The sequence below is a fragment of the Mya arenaria genome, chromosome 1 (assembly GCF_026914265.1).
Source record: "Mya arenaria isolate MELC-2E11 chromosome 1, ASM2691426v1".
Lineage (NCBI taxonomy): Eukaryota > Metazoa > Mollusca > Bivalvia > Myida > Myidae > Mya > Mya arenaria.
Window position 1 is genome coordinate 41,967,021 of NC_069122.1, and position 19,701 is coordinate 41,986,721.

General features: G+C 38.6%; 1 non-coding gene and 1 pseudogene across 1 annotated transcript; one reads left to right on the forward strand and one right to left on the reverse strand.

The window, feature by feature from the left end:
• Window positions 1–165: 165 nt before the first annotated feature.
• LOC128236919 (uncharacterized) lies at window positions 166–18,319 on the reverse strand (annotated as a pseudogene).
• Window positions 13,406–13,482, forward strand: Trnan-guu (transfer RNA asparagine (anticodon GUU)). Its single transcript has one exon. It is a non-coding gene; the product is annotated as a tRNA-Asn (tRNA).
• Window positions 18,320–19,701: the final 1,382 nt, after the last annotated feature.

Consider the following 19,701-nt stretch of genomic DNA (forward strand, 5'->3'; position numbering starts at 1 on the left):
CGGATCCGCCACTTGTTACCAGTCCAGTACCTTTACATATTTAACTTTACTTTTTCACATTTTCATTATGTTTGTCAATTTGGTTTGTGCAATGCATTCTCACATACATATTATAGGATAACTGATAGAATCAACGAGCAATAAACAAAAGCTGATTATCTTACTTTATTCTAAATTATTGCTGGTCATACACAGTCTATGGAAACGTACGTTTTTTGAAAAAGTCTTAAAACATGCAAGTATATAACCATAACATATGTACAATGTTCTCCGAAAGGGTTTTGGACTCTGTAAGGAATTTATGTTTTTGATAATTAAGATTTGGGAAAGGGTTAATTGACACATGGAAATGTTTCAAAACGTAGTGCCCAATAAATAGCATGATCAAGCAGGCGCTTGTTTTGCTGCAAGCGCCCGCGCGAGTTCCCGAAGTGATTTCCGGAGGATTTTACCGGAGGCGGTCCTGGGTATTTCCTTTAAAACTCCACCCCGCCCCGCAGCTTCATGTGGGGAGCCACCTGGTCTGAAATGTTAAACAAATTTCAAAATGTTAAAACAAACGACAAAAAGCCAACAAAAACCCAAATGGAAAACTTTGAGTTTATGTAGTAGTTTAATTAATTATTCAAAGACATAAATCGACTTTAGCATAAAGATATCCGACCCCAAAATACACGAAATGTAGATGCCTAGTGAGTCAATTTTATTTTGGAATAATTTGTGAGAATATTGTTTGAAGAAATGAAAATGTAAAATAGTAACCGTAAAAAATAAAGCAAACAAGTTTAATTGACCTTCAAAGCTTGTAAAGTGTGTCATTTTTGCTCGATTTCAGAAATTAAGAGACAATATACATTCGGAAATAAAAAATATGTATGTCATACTTTCGGACATGTCACCAAATTTCAGCACGATGTCACCAAATTACATGAGATCACCAGGTATCAACACTTAACATAAAGGTTGATGACCTTCTGGCTATGTTGCATCGCTGCAACTAATCGTCCCGAACGAATCCCAACCACCAATGATACGGGCCCTCCATAAATGAGAGCCTTGATTTCCTGACGAGACTCCTGGGTAGAAGTCAGTGTCAGCCTCAACAGTGACCTCATGCATGTGACTGATCTCTACATTGTTACCTCGACCATGTGATTGACATCGACCATGCGACTGACTTCGACCATGTGATTGAACTCGACCATGTGATTTCGACCATGTGATTGACCATTGACCTCGACCAAGTTATTGACCTCGACCATGTGATTGATCTCGACCATGTGATTGAACTTGACCCTGTTATATCGACCATTTGACCCCGATCATGTGATTGACCTCTACCCTGTGATATCGACCATGTGACTGACCTCGACCATATAATATCGACCATGTGATTTACCTCCACCATGTTATTGACCTTGACCCTGTAATCTCGACCATTTGACCCCGATCATGGGATTGACCTCGACCCTGTTATGTCGAACATGTGACTGACCTCGACAATATGATATCGACCATGTAATTTACCTCCACCATGTGATTGACCTCGACCCTGTTATCTCGACCATGTGACCCCAACCAGTGACATACTGATCTCGACCAAGTGACCTCGACATTGTGATTGACCTTGACCATGATACCTCGAGTATGTGAACACTAGGGTGAAGGGTGGACATTTGTTCTACTGGATAATCACACCCTTACTTCATCGTTCTCCTAAATCGATGGCAAGGACCTTTATTTCATAAAATGTAAGTAAATTTATTTCTTAACTTTGATGTTTTATTGAAACTGAACAAAAATTAACTTATAACTTCATAGAAAGAGTGTCAATAAATTCGTAAAGATGTGTTTTTAAGATATAAAAAATGATTTAAATTTAAACTCATCTCACCATCAACGAATTTCCGAATCTCCTCTTCACTGGCTTCCCTGCCTTGTTTCCTGACGACGTACGCACGCGGGAGCTCACCTGCCTCCACATCCGGCATCCCGACGACACCTACGTCAGCGATTGCGTCATGGCGTAGCAGGATATCTTCAAGGGTTGCCGGGGCGACCTGGAAGGCTTTGTACTTGATGAGCTCTTTGAGTCTGTCCACCACAAACAGGTACCCGTCCTCGTCCTCATACCCGATATCACCTGGTACAGAAGTCGTGCGGAGATTAAGTTTGTCAGGGTAAAAAGTATGTGCAAAATACTATTATCGGACGGTTTACAGGGTGTTGAGTCTGCACTGCACTTATACAAATATCGATACTAAATTTGGTAAATACAACTTTATTTCTGCAAAGAAAACTGACTAAGAACTTCAACAGGTGTATCAGAAAATGTTAACTTAAGTGGTCCCGTTCAAGTAGACGATTTTTGCATAAAGATGCACTCTTATTCCCATATAAGATTTACCACAATTAATAATATTGCTTTAATATTCCAAAAAGGATGCATAGACATCGAAAACAATGGTTCTTATGAAGGAAACCGAGTCTAATTTGAACGAAAGTATTTCTACCTTATGAGACTATAGCAGATTACAGTTAATCACCAATAATTTAATATTTTTGCGCGTTCTGCTATTAAATACACGTTTACAATCTTGTTATCAATAATTGATATTTTGCAGCATTATTTACTAAGAGGTTGAAGGCTTAACAGTCAAAAATGATGTTTGTTATACATGTGTATGTATTGATTTTGAATAAGAGTGTCACTTTACTAAGATTGAAATAAATTGGAAAAAACTTTTTATTGAACCTACCATTCTCTAACGCAGGCGTTGCACATAAAATTTTTTTATTATGCTGAAGTTATAAACCACTTAGTCAGAGACTTTGTTAATTCCACTTACCGGTTTTCACCCAACCGTCATTGGTGAAGAGTTCACGTGTCTGCTCGGGAAGCCCTAGGTAGCCTCCACATACCTGCGGTCCGCGGATCCAGATCTCTCCTTCCTGTCCTGGTCCTACGGGCTTCCCTGTCTCCACATCCACAATCTGTAAAACCATGATTCGTATCAACTTATACATTTAGTTGTCTCAATGAAAAAAATACTGTATTAGTTCAAACTCACACATTATTTATTACTCGCGAATCCAATGGAGCTTTGGATTTTACTATGACACTATTGCCCATTGCACTATTGCCCATTGCACTATTGCCCATTGCACTATTGCTTTATTGTACTATGACACTTTTGCCCATTGCACTATTGCCCATTGCACTATTGCTTTATTGTAATATGACACTTTTGCCCATTGCACTATTGCCCATTGCATTATTGCTTTATTGTACTATGACACTTTTGCCCATTGCACTATTGCTTTATTGTACTATGACACTTTTGCCCATTGCACTATTGCCCATCGCACTATTGCTTTATTGTACTATGACACTTTTGCCCACTGCTCTATTGCCCATCGCACTATTGCTTTATTGTACTATGACACTTTTGCCCATCGCACTATTGCCCATTGCACTATTGCTTTATTGCACTATGAAACTTTTGCCCACTGCTCTATTGCCCATCGCACTATTGCACTATTGCCCATTGCACTATTGCCCATTGCACTATTGCCCATTGCACTATTGCTTTATTGTAATATGACACTTTTGCCCATTGCACTATTGCCCATTGCACTATTGCTTTATTGTACTATGACACTTTTGCCCATTGCACTATTGCCCATCGCACTATTGCTTTATTGTACTATGACACTTTTGCCCACTGCTCTATTGCCCATCGCACTATTGCTTTATTGTACTATGACACTTTTGCCCATCGCACTATTGCCCATTGCACTATTGCTTTATTGCACTATGAAACTTTTGCCCACTGCTCTATTGCCCATCGCACTATTGCACTTTTGCCCATTACACTATTTCGCTATTGCCTTCAGCCTACCACTTAAAACTTGTGCTTAACGCTAACCGACTAATTCATTAAAGAAAACTCAAAATTGATGGGTAAAAAGGCAAAACAATATAAAAGTTTGTAAACTGTAGCTCAAACGAAATATTACAACGGTCATACCTTCATCTCTGTGAGGGGAAGCAGCTTGCCTACAGATTTGTACCGAAACTCCCCTCGACCGTTCAAATGGGTCACACCTACTTCAGTCATGCCATAACCTAAAGACAAACGGAAACTACTTCAGACATAAAACATAACAGTTCACAAGAAGTGGTAAAGCAATTGTTTTTTTTTTTTATAATTTGAGCATGCTTGCCTAAGATATGCATGCAAAAGGATAGGCAAGTCATTGTCCGCGGAACATAAAGGTTGAACAATCTAGGTAAATTCACGTTGGAACACGCATGAGCTGCCCCATCTTCATTCAGACACGTTCATGGTAGCCTATATTTGCTTCTACTAGGTATAAACACGATAGAGTAAGCATGTCCATGTCCATGGAACCGTACGTTTGCCAAACCTTGGTAAAGACACGGTAGAACAAGCATGTTCCAGCTCGTGGGGCCGTACGCTTGCCCTGTCTTGATAAGTCCAAGGAACCGTTTGTTGGCTCGTCTAAGTAAATATACAGCAGAGCAAGCATGCCCCAGAAGGAGATAGATCAAGGCTGCCTTGTCTGTTTAACCGTTTTATTAACCTTCTTTGGTAAAAGCACGTATGTTCCCACCACCTTGTTTAATACACAAAAGTACATTCATGCACCGTTAATTTACGGTAAAGCGAGGTTGTCCCTATCCGTTTAACAGTACGTTTACCGCTCCTTGGGAAAGACAGGGTAGAACAAGCATGTCCTTGTCCATTCAGTTGTTTGTTTCCTCCCCTTGATAAAGAAACGAAAGAGCAAGCATGTTCTGGTCCGTTTAACCCTACGTTTACCACTCCTTAATAAAGACACGTTAGAGCAAGCATGGTCTGGTCCGTTTAACCCTACGTTACCATTCCTTGATAAGAGCACGTTAGAGCAAGCAGGGTCTGGTCCGTTTAACCCTACGTTTACCACTCCTTGATAAAAGCTCGTTAGAGCAAGCAGGGTCTGGTCCGTTTAACCCTACGTTTACCACTCCTTGATAAAAGCACGTTAGAACAAGCAGGGTCTGCTCCGTTTAACCCTACGTTACCACTCCTTGATAAGAGCATGTTAAAGCATGCAGGGTCTGGTCCGTTTAACCCTACGTTTACCACTCCTTGATAAAAGCACGTTAGAGCAAGCAGGGTCTGGTCCGTTAAACCCTACGTTTACCACTCCTTGATAAAAGCACGTTAGGGCAAGCAGGGTCTGGTCCGTTTAACCCTACGTTTACCACTCCTTGATAAAAGCACGTTAGGGCAAGCAGGGTCTGGTCCGTTTAACCCTACGTTTACCACTCCTTGATAAGAGCACGTTAGAGCAAGCAGGTTCTGGTCCGTTTAACCCTACGTTTTCCACTCCTTGATAAAAGCACGTTAGGGCAAGCAGGGTCTGGTCCGTTTAACCCTACGTTTACCACTCCTTGATAAAAGCACGTTAGGGCAAGCAGGGTCTGGTCCGTTTAACCCTACGTTTACCACTCCTTGATAAAAGCACGTTAGAGCAAGCAGGTTCTGGTCCGTTTAACCCTACGTTTTCCACTCCTTGATAAAAGCATGTAAGAGCAAGCAAGGTCTGGTCCGTTTAACCCTACTTGTACACAACACGATCGAGTAAGCATGTCCTTGTTCGTTCAACCGTAAGTAGCTCCTCCTAGGTAAAGAAAAAAAGCACGTCCTTGTACGTCAAACCGTACATTAGCCCCTCCTAGGTAAAGATAGAGCAAGTAGTCCTTGTTCGTTCAACCGTACGTTAGCCCCTACTTAGTAAAGATAGAGCAAGCATGTCCTTGTTCGTTCAACCGTACATTAGCCCCTACTTAGTAAAGATAGAGCAAGCATGTCCTTGTTCGTTCAACCGTACATTAGCCCCTACTTAGTAAAGATAGAGCAAGCATGTCCTTGTTCGTTCAACCGTACATTAGCCCCTACTTAGTAAAGATAGAGCAAGCATGTCCTTGTTCGTTCAACCGTACATTAGCCCCTACTTAGTAAAGATAGAGCAAGCATGTCCTTGTTCGTTCAACCGTACATTAGCCCCTACTTAGTAAAGATAGAGCAAGCATATCCTTGTTCGTTCAACCGTACATTAGCCCCTACTTAGTAAAGATAGAGCAAGCATGTCCTTGTTCGTTCAACCGTACATTAGCCCATCCTAAATAAAGATAGAGCAAACATGTTCTTGTTCGTTCAACCGAACGTTAGCCCCTCCTAGGTATAGATAGAGCAAGCATGTCCTTGTTTGTTCAACCGTACGTTAGCCCCTCCTAGGTAAATATAGAGCAAACATGTCCTTGTTCGTTCAACCGTACATTAGCCCATCCTAGGTAAAGATAGAGCAAGCATGTCCTTGTTCGTTCAACCGTACGTTAGCCCCTCCTAGGTAAAGGTAGAGCAAACATGTCCTTGTTCGTTCAACCGTACATTAGCCCATCCTAAGTAAAGATAAAGCAAGCATGTCCTTGTCCGTTCAACCGTTAGTAAGCCACTCCTAGCTAAAGATAGAGCAAACATGCCATGTCCTTGTTCGTTCAACCGTACGTTAGACTGTCCTAGGTAAAGATAGAGCACGCATGCCCTTGTCAGTTCAACCATTCGTTAGACTGTCCTAGGTAAAGATAGAGCAAACATGTCCTTGTCCGTTTAACCGTTAGGAAGCCACTACTAGGTAAAGATAGAGCAAACATGTCCTTGTTTGTCCAACCGTTCGTTAGACTGTCCTAGGTAAAGATAGAGCACGCATGCCCTTGTCAGTTCAACCATTCGTTAGACTGTCCTAGGTAAAGATAGAGCAAACATGCCCTTGTCAGTTCAACCGTTCGTTAGACTGTCCTAGGTTAAGATAAAGCAAGCATTTCCTTGTCCGTTTAACCGTTAGGAAGCCACTACTAGGTAAAGATAGAGCAAACATGTCCTTGTTTGTCCAACCGTTCGTTAGACTGTCCTAGGTTAAGATAAAGCAAGCATGTCCTTGTCCGTTCAACCGTTAGGAAGCCACTACTAGGTAAAGATAGAGCAAACATGTCCTTGTTCGTCCAACCGTTCGTTAGGCTGTCCTAGGTAAAGATAGAGCAAACATGTCCTTGTTCGTCCAACCGTTCGTTAGGCTGTCCTAGGTAAAGATAGAGCAAACATGTCCTTGTTCGTCCAACCGTTCGTTAGGCTGCCCTAGGTAAAGATAGAGCAAACATGTCCTTGTTCGTCCAACCGTACGTTAGACTGTCCTAGGTAAAGATAGAGCAAACATGTCCTTGTTTGTCCAACCGTTCGTTAGACTGTCCTAGGTTAAGATAAAGCAAGCATGTCCTTGTTCGTTCAACCGTACATTAGCCCCTACTTAGTAAAGATAGAGCAAGCATGTCCTTGTTCGTTCAACCGTACATTAGCCCCTACTTTTTAAAGATAGAGCAAGCATGTCCTTGTTCGTCCAACCGTTCGTTAGGCTGTCCTAGGTAAAGATAGAGCAAACATGTCCTTGTTCGTCCAACCGTTCGTTAGGCTGTCCTAGGTAAAGATAGAGCAAACATGTCCTTGTTCGTCCAACCGTACGTTAGACTGTCCTAGGTAAAGATAGAGCAAACAGGTCCTTGTTCGTCCAACCGTTCGTTAGACTGTCCTAAGTAAAGATAAAGCATGCATGTCCTTGTTTGTCCAACCGTTAGTAAGCCCCTCCTCAGTAAAGATAGAGCAAACATGTCCTTGTTCGTCCAACCGTACGTTTGACTGTCCTAGGTAAAGATAAAGCAAGCATGTCCTTGTCCGTTCAACCGTTCGTTAGACTGTCCTAGGTAAAGATAAAGCAAGCATGTCCTTGTCCGTTCAACCGTTAGTTAGCCCCTCCTCAGTAAAGATAGAGCAAGCATGTCCTTGTCCGTTCAAGCGTTAGTTAGCCCCTCCTCAGTAAAGATAAAGCAAGCATGTCCTTGTCCGTTCAACCGTTAGTTAGCCCCTCCTCAGTAAAGATAAAGCAAGCATGTCCTTGTCCGTTCAACCGTTCGTTAGACTGTCCTAGGTAAAAATAGAGTATGCATGTGCTTGTCTATTCAAACGTTTTACCCCAGCTTGGTTAAAAGACGGTAAGGCAATCATGTCCTTGGCCATTCAACCGTCCCGCTGCCCTTCCTTGGTAGATACACGAGAGTGCGAGCATTTCCTTCTTCGTTAAACCTTGTTTCCCAACTTTGGTTAATACACGATAGTGCGAATATTTCCTTCTCCCTGTAAAATGGTTTCCTGCCTTGCTCAATACACAGTTATAAATACTGGACCTTGTAAATGCAATTTTCGTTGACAATTCGTAACAGTCTGCTGGTCTAATATTGTAAAAACGTAACCGAGGAAGATTGGCAATGCTCCTAAGCACCGGTTTATATGCAAGATTCTCTTTTGATATGCATGTAAGGTTCTTAACAAAGCATAAGCATACTATACCACAATGTGCAATGTGAACGAAACTGTTCATGTTCTCACCTTGAAAAATGCACGGCAGTTTTAGTTTCTCTTTCACTAAGTCCTCTACCTCCTTACTGAGTGGCGCAGCTCCGCACGCTATCTGGGAAACAGACGATAGGTCGTACTCGGAAACCTTCGGACTTTTCGCTAACAGCACCATGATGGGAGGAACTAGTTGCAGATTTGTTGGCTGTAAAACGTGGAAACAGTAGTGTAGTAAGCAACATGTATAACCTATTTATTGGAAATAATATAAAGAACGTAAAATAACGCTCTTGTACACCGATTTGGTCAAATCTGTTTGGATCTCATAGAGAGCGAGTAAATAAAACCACCAGTTGTGGTGAGGGTGGTGACGGTGGTGGAAGTGGTAGTGGAGATGGTCAAGGTGGTAGTTGTAGTGATGGTTGTGGTGGTGCTGTACTGGTAGTAGTGGAGGTAGTGTAGTGTTTTTATTTGAGGTGGTGGTTGTAGTGGATTTGGCGGTGATGGTTGTGGTGTTAGTACGAACGAACGAAAGTTTATTTCAATGAAAGGCCCCCAGCCCATAATACATGTTACAATGCAAATCAAATATAACAAAATGCAAATATGTACTAAATAAGAGTTGTGTCTCTTGGTTAATAAGTTAAGTGTTATCTATAGCTAACATGAGTTTATGAATGTAAAGAGCAATGGATTTAATATGGGTAACATTTTCCGATGTCATCATATTATAGAAGTGAAAAATGTCAGTATTTCCACGATACCAAGAGAACAAATAATTTTCCCGGATGTCATTAAATCTTGAACACTTAAAAAACACATGATATTCATCTTCAATAACAAGTATGTCTTTATCCAATAAACAATAAGTACAAAAGCGATCATTTCTATCAATACAAAAAAATCGACCAATTTCAATATGAAGTTTATGACTAGATGTTCTAAATCTTGCCAATGATTTTCGTACAGGAAACGGTAAACTGATATTAAGGTATCTTTCAACATTCAATAAAGACTTAAAGCATTTATAAGTATCACAACGTGAGGAATTATTTACATCACCAAGCCATGTTTGTCTACAACAATCAGCAATTCTTATTTTAAAATGACACATAAATATATGTATATCTCCCACATCTTGGGCAATCCAAGCATACCCAAAGCCATATGTAAACAATATTTCTTTTATATAAGTTGCCCAAGTACGCCTACCTAAACTATCCAGATTTTTTTATCATAATATATGAATTTCTAGGGAATCTATTTTCAGGCATTTGTAATACTTTGCACCAATATTTTACACATTTCGAGACATAAATAGTTAACATTGGTAATCTACCACATTCACCTAAAGCCAAACAATTATTTACAGAACTCTTAACTCCGAGAAAATATTTACAAAAGAAAAGCTGTACTTTTTCAATCTCATTACATTCCTTGAATCCCCAAATTTCTGAGCCAAATGTCAGTATCGGGGAGACCATTGTATCAAAAAGTTTAAAAAATTCATTATGATTAAACGTACCAAATGACAACTGATAGTTTTTAATTGAAAAAATGGCTTTCCTTGCCTGAGCTGCTAATTTGGATTTCGCTGCAGACCAAGATAATGTTGGAGTAAACAATAAACCCATATATTTGTACATCGATGTAATTCTGACGATGTTACCATTAAGTGTCCAATTTTCATACTGGCGTAATGGGCCTCCGTTTCTAAATACAATAATTTCAGTTTTTTTCAGATTAATCTGCATCCCATATTCATTACAAAAGTTGGAGATAGCGTTTAATTGTCGTTGAAGGTTTATGGCAGTATCAGCACAATTTGCCACATCATCTGTGTACAGTAAACAGTGTATATCAGGAATATTGTCCGTGATAAAAAGTAGTAGTAATAGTAGTAGTAATAGTAGTAGTAGCAGTAGTAGTAGTAGTAGTAGTAGTAGTAGTAGTAGTAGTAGTAGTAGTAGTAGTAGTAGTAGTAGTAGTAGTAGTAGTCGTAGTAGTAGTAGTAGTAGTAGTAGTAGTAGTAGTAGTAGTAGTAGTAGTAGTAGTAGTAGTAGTAGTAGTAGTAGTAGTAGTAGTAGTAGTACTAGTACCAGTACTAGTACTACTAGTAGTAGTAGTAGTAGTAGTCGTAGTAGTAGTAGTAGTCGTAGTAGTAGAAGTAGTAGCGGCGGCGGCAGCAGCAGCAGCACTAGCAGCAATACTATTATTATAATTATAAGTAGTAGTAGTAGTAGAAGTAGTACTACTAGTAGTAGTAGTAGTAGTAGTAGTAGTAGTAGTAGTAGTAGTGGTAGTGGTAGTGGTGGTGGTGGTGGTGGTGGTGGTGGTGGGTGGTAGTTGTGGTAGTGGTAGTAGTAGAAGTAGTAGTAGTAGTAGTAGTAGTAGTGGTGGTGGTGGTGGTGGTGGTGGTGGTGGTGCTGGTGGTGCTAGTGGTGGTAGTTGTAGTAGTAGAAGTAGTAGTAGAAGTAGTAGTAGTAGTAGTAGTAGTAGTAGTAGTAGTAGTGGTAGTGGTAGTGGTAGTGGTGGTGGTGGTGGTGGTGGTGGTGGTGGTAGTAGTAGTGGTAGTAGTAGAAGTGGTAGTAGTAGTAGTAGTAGTAGTAGTAGTAGTAGTAGTAGTAGTAGTAGTAGTAGTAGTAGTAGTAGTAGTAGTAGTAGTAGTAGTAGTAGTAGTAGTAGTAGTAGTAGTAGTAGTAGTAGTAGTAGCAGCAGTAGCAGTAGCAGTAGCAGTAGCAGCAGTAGCAGCAGCAGGAGAAGGAGCAGTTATAGAAGAAATAGTAGACCCTAGCCACTCAATAACTCGGTCAACAGCATTACCATAGTTAATTAATTTCAAACCAACCTTATATTTCTCTATTAGCCGAAGAAAGGTTTCAAAATCAAAGCGCGGCATGATCACGATGCGGGCGCCTAGAGAGTGGCCGACGAAACACACCATGTAGAGTCCAAGCGCGTGGAAAAACGGGAAAAACGTCACAAATGTGTCCTTATCGCTGTTCAAACCAGCACACCTGTAAATAAAGCGAAGGCGATGGCTAAGGCGTTGACAGGGTTGCGCATACCACTGGTGTTAGTGTTCAGTTTTATTTTTACTCTTGAAAAAACAACACAATATGCTAAGGAAGTGTAAACATGTAACATGTTATACAACTAACATTTGTAATGCAGATCATACAGATGAAAAATAATGTTTTACAAAGCTGTACGGCAAAGTACAGATCGAAAACTTGAAATTAATAACTGTTGTTATACATTGAGTAAATGCTAGGTTAATTTCGCAATGCTTTAAATGATTTTAACATTCTTGCTCATAATATATTTTAAACCAAAAATATATCTGTTAATATTTTTGGTTTAAAATATATTATGAGCAAGAATGTTAAAATCATTTAAAACATTGCGAAATTAACCTAGCATTTACCCAATGTATAACAACAGTAATTAATTTCCAAAGGTAATAAGTTTTCTTTCCATAGAACTGTGGGAAGAGATTAGAAGATAATAGGGTTCAAACCCAATTTCGTTTAGATGAAAAATGTTGCATTTACGATTAATCCTGATGTCGATGAATATATTGAGTCTGTTGTTTCCACACAATGAGTGCATGTCATGTCTGTCCCAGCATGGACATGTAGAAGATTCAAAGAGACATTATCACGATCTACGTCATCAGACGTTTAAATAGCTGATTAGTGTCACCAAGATGTTTGCAACATTGGTAAGTCACCATCATTGTTCATGATATTTTTATTGCAACATATTCTACAGTTTGCGACTGGCATATTCACATTCAAACTTCCGAGTTCTTAAAGAAATTGAGTTAGTTGCATATCCATATACTTTGACCAATTCTGAGTTCGACTGTAATGTTTTCCAAATATTTCGGCTAAAAATCCCCTGAACTTAAAACTTATGTTTTCCTTCCCGACGATGTTTTTTTTTCTTCTTAAATGTTGGTCTTTACATGTTATCGAAACTGTTTTGCGTGTTCAGGCCCCTATGTTCTCTTATGGGAACCCATTCGGAACTCCTCGGCCATTTTTTCGTTATTTTCGACAAAAATGGCCGAGGAGCTCCGAATGATGGGGACCGTGACCGGTACTTACATCTGCTGGATTGTGTTGGCGACAATAGCGTAGTGTGAAATACAGACGGCCTTAGGGAATCCCGTCGTACCGGAAGACGACATAAGGGCCGCTACAGACGTCCTCGGATCCAATTCCGGTGTCCGGTAGGGGGCGTGACCCGGATCCAGGAGGGACTCGAATGTCTCGTAATCACCCCCGGCTTCTCCATACAGTAACACCTATTTTAAATGTGTTTTTTTTTGTAAATCCATTCATCCAATTTTGTGATAAAATTATTTCCTTTATGAAAATATAATAAAAGTATACTACATGTATATACAAAAATAAGCTTTTATTTGTTTGGTTTTCTAAAAAAAAATCTTGACCAGTACGAACAATTTATCTTACGATGTTTTAACAAAGCGGTTTCGAAGAAGTTATAAAAGGAGTAAAAACGTGTGCAGGCTGTTGCTTGGAAGACCATAAACATACGAAAGTCACGAAGCAATTCTTTCTGCAGTAGCTTATAATATAATATCATGTCTATATGACGAGATTAACCCGTGGACATATTTACCCCAGGGGCAAATGTTTCTCATATATGCACATGGTAATGGTATTAAATTGCGATGCAAGGTAACTCATGATAATATTGGTATAGTTTTGAAAGGGTTTACTGGTTGTCTGGTTGATAACGATTATGCAGATTAAACGACGCATAACAATTCTAAATGATGTTTTTTTAACAAGTAAATACTAAATATGTGTGTATTTTATATGTATAAAACTCAATGTAAAACCATCCAAGCGTGCCGACGATATACATAACTACATTTAATACCAAACACTGACGTGTCAGGTCCGCCCGGTTAGCTCAGTCGGTAGAGCGTTGGACTGTTAATCGGACAACCCGGGTTCGATTCCCGGGCGGACCAGGTCACTTCTGTTGTGATTGGTTATGAAATCCTTTCTACGACCATTCGCACTGTACCACTGCCCCTGGCATGTACAGAAGTTGTCAGTTCCTTGCAGAAGTGAAGGCACCTAGTACTGGTTCACCGCCTAGGATAGGTGTGCGGTGGTTGAACTGTCACTCTGGGACCCTTCAATGTGCTCACGCCGGGACCCGGAGTATACACTACTAACACCACCCACTGACGTGTCATTGAGAAACAGTGCGGCGAACAAATCAATAACATAGGGATATAATTCAAACTGAATTCATGTTACAATTACTGTAAATGTTAAAATTGGCTTGAACGGTACGGAATGGCTAATATTGTTTAAGGTTACACACCACCATTATTATTCCCTATATAATTCAATGTAAAATAATAATTTTTAGACAACATTTTAAGGCATTTCGAACGAATGCAGGCTATGATAACCACAGTACAAGCTTTAAATTACCTTTTAAGCCAATATTAAAGGGGGGTCAAGTTATTCCTAAGAAAAATCACTCCACTTGAAAAACAAAATCTTAAAATTGCACCGTCCGCCATGACAGATCTTCCAAAATGACCTTTCAACTATAGGGCAGCGGTTTATGCTTTAATCTCTACTCTAAATGAAAAATCAAGCAAGAATAGATACTTAAGGTATAAAAGTTTCAGGAATAATGATAGTTTTGATTTACAGTGTATTGAGCATGTGGAAACATGTCTATCAATCATAAGAACATTTTTTTTATTGAGAATTTTCCACACAACGGAAGTACATATGACGTAATGGTGACGTCATTCCTTTAAGGCAAGTTCTAACATGGCCGCCAGTCGGCCATCTTAAATTCGAGCGAGAAAATATCCATATCGAGCACCGCTAGTGTTCATGACAGTTATTAATGTGGAGTTGTAACAAAATAAGAATAACATGAAGATGTAGTTCGATCCATAACGTTATGGCTTGGTACGTATCAGTTCTGTGAAATTTCATCAAAATATGCCACACTAACAATGATTGTAAATCAGTGAAACTTACTCGCGCAAAACATAGCGATGTTAATGAACAACTATGCTTGGTTCTTATAATTCCTGTGAAGTTTCTGCAGTTTTGGAAGTTTCGCTCGGACAAACTTTGCGACATGTCCGTCCATCCATCCATCCAACCATCCATCCGACATATGGAAAGCACAGCTGCACTTTAGCCGGGACATTATTCAGCTGTAATTGTATTTGATAATCTTCCATAAATAGTTGTCTTGGAATGCCGTTATCCTTTGCACTATACTAACATGAAACAATACTGTGATGCATTAATACCTTAATGTGTTCCAACCCCTGTGTCGCTTCCTGTACTTTGGGCAAAAGAGCAGACACGGTAAACAGGAACTTGGTGTTGCAGTCTCGGAGACCTTTGGCCAAGTCGTCTGTCGTACAGCAGGAGAAAGGAAAAAGAACAAAACGTTTATATAATAATAAACAATGCTAAGAAAACATGTATCAGAATAAATATAATCTGATTGTTCAGGTCTCAGCCTGTCTTCCACGAAATTCACGGTTCCATCTCCGACCAGGTGCACATGCTCGTGGTGTCTCATAATCAGACACTATATTCAGTGTGTGTGTGTGTGTGTGTGTGTGCGTGGGGGGGGGTGCGTGCGTGCTTGTGTGTGCGTGTGTACAACGTGATAAATTACGTCATAAATGCTACGTCGGAAGGCAACATTTTGTCCTAAATGAAGAATTTAAACAAAAATAATCAAATTCCAGTAATTAAACGAAGGTAGGTCTCTTTAAGCGGCTTATATTATTATTAAAATTGACTCACCCTTGGTATACATCGGGCTGATTGGTTGAAGTGTGGCTCCCACCAGTGCGCATGCGTAGAACGTGACCAGATAGTCAGGATGATTCGGTGACAACACGCCGATGGCGTCATCTTTCATCACACCTATCGCCTGCAGACCGGAAGTTGCCCGTTCAATGCGCGTGACTAGCTCTGAATATGTTGTGGTTTTCTCGGTTGTGGCATCGACCTTGACATAATTAAAACGCATCTAGACTATGACGTTTTGTCGTAATGCATGAGGATGTCGGATATCTATATTTTCTTTCAGGCTACTGAGAGCTCATGTATATTTGCAGACACCGTGACTTGATGACAAAGACTTATTAAAGCTGCACTCTCACAGATTTACAATTTTTACAACTTTTTTAATTTTTGTCTTGGAAAGAGCAAATTTTTGCGTAAATATCTGCAAACTAATGATATGTGATTGCTGACAAAAATCAGATTGTAGATTGTCATATTTCCGTTCGAAAATTGATGTTTTATGGCTTAAACCTTTACTAACGGTTTAAAAAAAATGCATCAAACATCAATTTTTGAACATAAATGTAAAAATCTGAGATCTTATTTTTTTGTCAGCAGTCATTTATAACTGGTTTCCATGGATTTTCGCAAAAAAATGCTCTTTCCAAGACAAAAAATAAAAATAGTTGTCAAAATGTTCAATCTGTGAGAGTGCAGCTTTAAAGTCATGACAAAGGCTCTATAAAGTCATAATAATCAGTTCAACTAGCCAAAATGATATTTTACACATACTTGAACATGTATATCATCAATATAATACATTGCCTTTAACATAAAAATGAGATTTGACAAAACAATAATATTACAGAGATTGTCATCAAGCCACTGTGTTTGCAGATGGTCAATTTTATATCAAAGGATTGGAGACTAAAGTGCAGAGCGGCAAATTATGTAAATGCATGTATGTATGCTATTTCACTGATATCTAAGTATGCCGCTACTTGATAGCTACATATAATAGCAATGATGAGCTCATACATCACGCGGATGACTAATATCAGTATTATTATATTGCTGTTTGTTATTGTTAATGCATGACTATCAAATAGTTCAGTTAAATATCAATCATTGTGAAAAGTCCTTACAAAATACAAAATGTTGAACATAATGTAAGGTGAATGCTGCAATTTCAATAAAGAATGATAAAATATGATATAAATACAAATAACAGCTATACATTTACATAACATTTATTTTTTATATTGACTCGTTTTCGAGTTAATGCTAGCTTTGATAACCAACAATAATATCCGGTTACAACTGTCTAAAATTAAAAAGTGTAATTGTATATTAAGTGTTTCAAGTTTTGTAACGAAACCAGCCATTATAATATGATGTTAATTGGAAAAAAATGTACGTTGTCCAATTTTAGTTTCAGCTGTATTTTCAAGTACTAGGCTCATGTGGGCATTAGTGTTATAACAAATATGTACCAAAAATTAACACAATGATGTATGGCAAAATATACTAAAACATTTAAAGCTGCACTCTCACAGATTGACCTTTGACAACTTTTTTTTATTTTTTTTTGTCTTGGAACGAGCCAATTTATACGAAAATGCATGGAAACCAGTGATATAAGATTGGTGATAAAATATCAGGTCGCAGATTTTCATATTTAAGTCGAAAAATTGATGTTTTATGCATTTTTCTTAAACCGTTAGTAACCCTTTTACCCATAAAACATTAATTTTCGAACGGAAAGTCTTATACCACTGGCTTGCAGACATTTATGCGAAAATTTGCTCATTCCAAGACACACAAAAAAAGAAGAAAAATAAGTTGTCAAAACGGAAAATCTGTGAGAGTGCAGCTTTAAATGATACATTCATCAGAAATAAGAACAGGCATAATTGCTTACATTGTGTTAAAAAGAAACTCTACTATCCGATTAAGGAGGCTGAACACTCATAGGTTGGCCTAATTCGTTACTCAGATCATCAAAATAGCTACGTTGTATTTGCTTCACATGATTCAAGTAGAAAAACCTATCATCGACCATTACATAACTCGATATACGATCTCCTCAATCGCCTACGCAGTTATCCACCTTGACGAACAACGAAAAACGAAAGCTAAAATCCGGGATTATAAATATTCTGGTTTCACAAGCTAATTCCCCGGTACAAACAAAAGTGTACCGTTTTAATATTCACACACTACTATGGAAACAACCGAATTATTTATCCGCTACATTAAATTCAATATAGCTTGAATTTCACCTTTTTATTTGTACCGCCATTGGAAAACCCATTTATGTGAACTCCGGGTTACATGTATAAGCCGCTAAATTTGCAATCTATTTTGAACCAACCAATATGTGGGCCAAATGTGAAATGCAAACATACTACCAGGCAAGGCCCTCGCCCCTACTACCCGACGAGGCTCGGAGAAATCAGTAATTTAAATGGCCCATCAAGATGCCAGAAATAAATGTTGTGTTATTCTTACCATGGCAACCTTGTCCCCATAGAGCCGGATTTTGTCAAGCAGGTATGCGGTCATGTTTGTCACAGGAATGTCTTCTAGGCGGAGAGGCGGCTTGTCCGACATGTTGGCAAATGCGTGGAATAATGTGCAAAATGTACGATGATACAAGTCTGATCACAGCCTAGCTTTTAGCTCACAATACGATATTTCATATATTGGTATTCAAATATGGCACCCGATCAAAGTATTGTTTCTGAATAGTAACTGTCAGTTGCAATTTAATAACACGTTAAAGCTTTCCAACTATGTCGAATCCCTGTCAACCGACATGTCCTCGACACAATGGTATTAAGTTAAGTTAGTTCAGTTACATTTAAATGTTGTCACAGCTTGCATTAGTCACTAAGATCCTGTTATAATCGCCATGCACTAGCTCCATATGTAGTATTTATGATAAATAAGAATCTTTAGAAGGACACTAATTTAGCTAAAACAATTAAGGCAAAACACAAATCAAATTTTCATAACATAACTTCGGTTGCACTATTATACTAGTTCTATTTATAGCCATCTGGGAAAAATGAATATAGATTTCAGTGTTATTTATAAGAAGTAGAGCGTAAACTATCAAGCATTATAGGTCGTTCACTGAAACACATCTTGCATAGCTCGTTCAATGAAACACATCTTGTTTTGTATAGTCAAGATCATTTGAAAACAATAATGATAAAGATAAAATTTCAGGAAAAATTATACTAAATTAAATTAGTTCGCTGCTACATAACTACATTTTGTAAATATCGACCAAAATCTAAATAAAACCCATAATTTTCATAAACACTTCTGTTTTCATATCGCCGATGGTTTAAAAAAAATAACAATATGTGTACATAACCTCAGATCTTGTTCTTCCACCTCAGATAAGTAGATATGCTGGAAACACATTAAGATAAATCAAAACGCTGAAAGTGCTGAGAGCTGGGAGAACGGTATTGTAGGTAACGAGACTTATTTTATTGACGCAAAGTAATTTAAAGCCACGAAATGATTTTAAACGAGTAAGGCAACGTATGTGAAGTACATTGAAGTTCAATAGTAATCTATAAAGCAACATTAAAATGATCTAGTAAGGCAACTGATGTCATGTAGTTCAATAGTGTCATATATAGCAACACTAAAATGTGCAAGTAAGGCAACTAATGCCATGTAGTTCAATAGTGTCATATATAGCAACACTAAAATGTGCAAGTAGGGCAACTAATGCCATGTAGTTCAATATTGTCATATAAAGCAACACTTAAATGTGCAAGTAAGGCAACTAATGCCATGTAGTTCAATAGTGTCATATATAGCAACACTAAAATGATCTAGTAAGGCAACTAATGCCATGGTGTTCAATAGTGTCATATAAAGCAACACTAAAATGTGCAAGTAAGGCAACTAATGCCATGTAGTTCAATAGTGACATATATAGCAACACTAAAATGACCAAGTAGGGCAACTAATGCCATGTAGTTCAATAGTGACATATATAGCAACACTAAAATGAGCAAGTAAGGCAACTAATGCCATGTAGTTCAATAGTGTCATATATAGCAACACTAAAATGTGCAAGTAAGGAAACTAATGCCATGTAGTTCAATAGTGTCATATATAGCAACACTAAAATGTGCAAGTAAGGCAACTAATGCCATGTAGTTCAATAGTGTCAAATATAGCAACACTAAAATGATCTAGTAAGGCAACTAATGCCATGTAGTTCAAAAGTGTCATATATTGCAACACTAAAATGAGCAAGTAAGGCAACTAATGCCATGTAGTTCAATATTGACATATATAGCAACACTAAAATGAGCAAGTAGGGCAACTAATGCCATGTTGTTCAATAGTGACATATATAGCAACACTAAAAT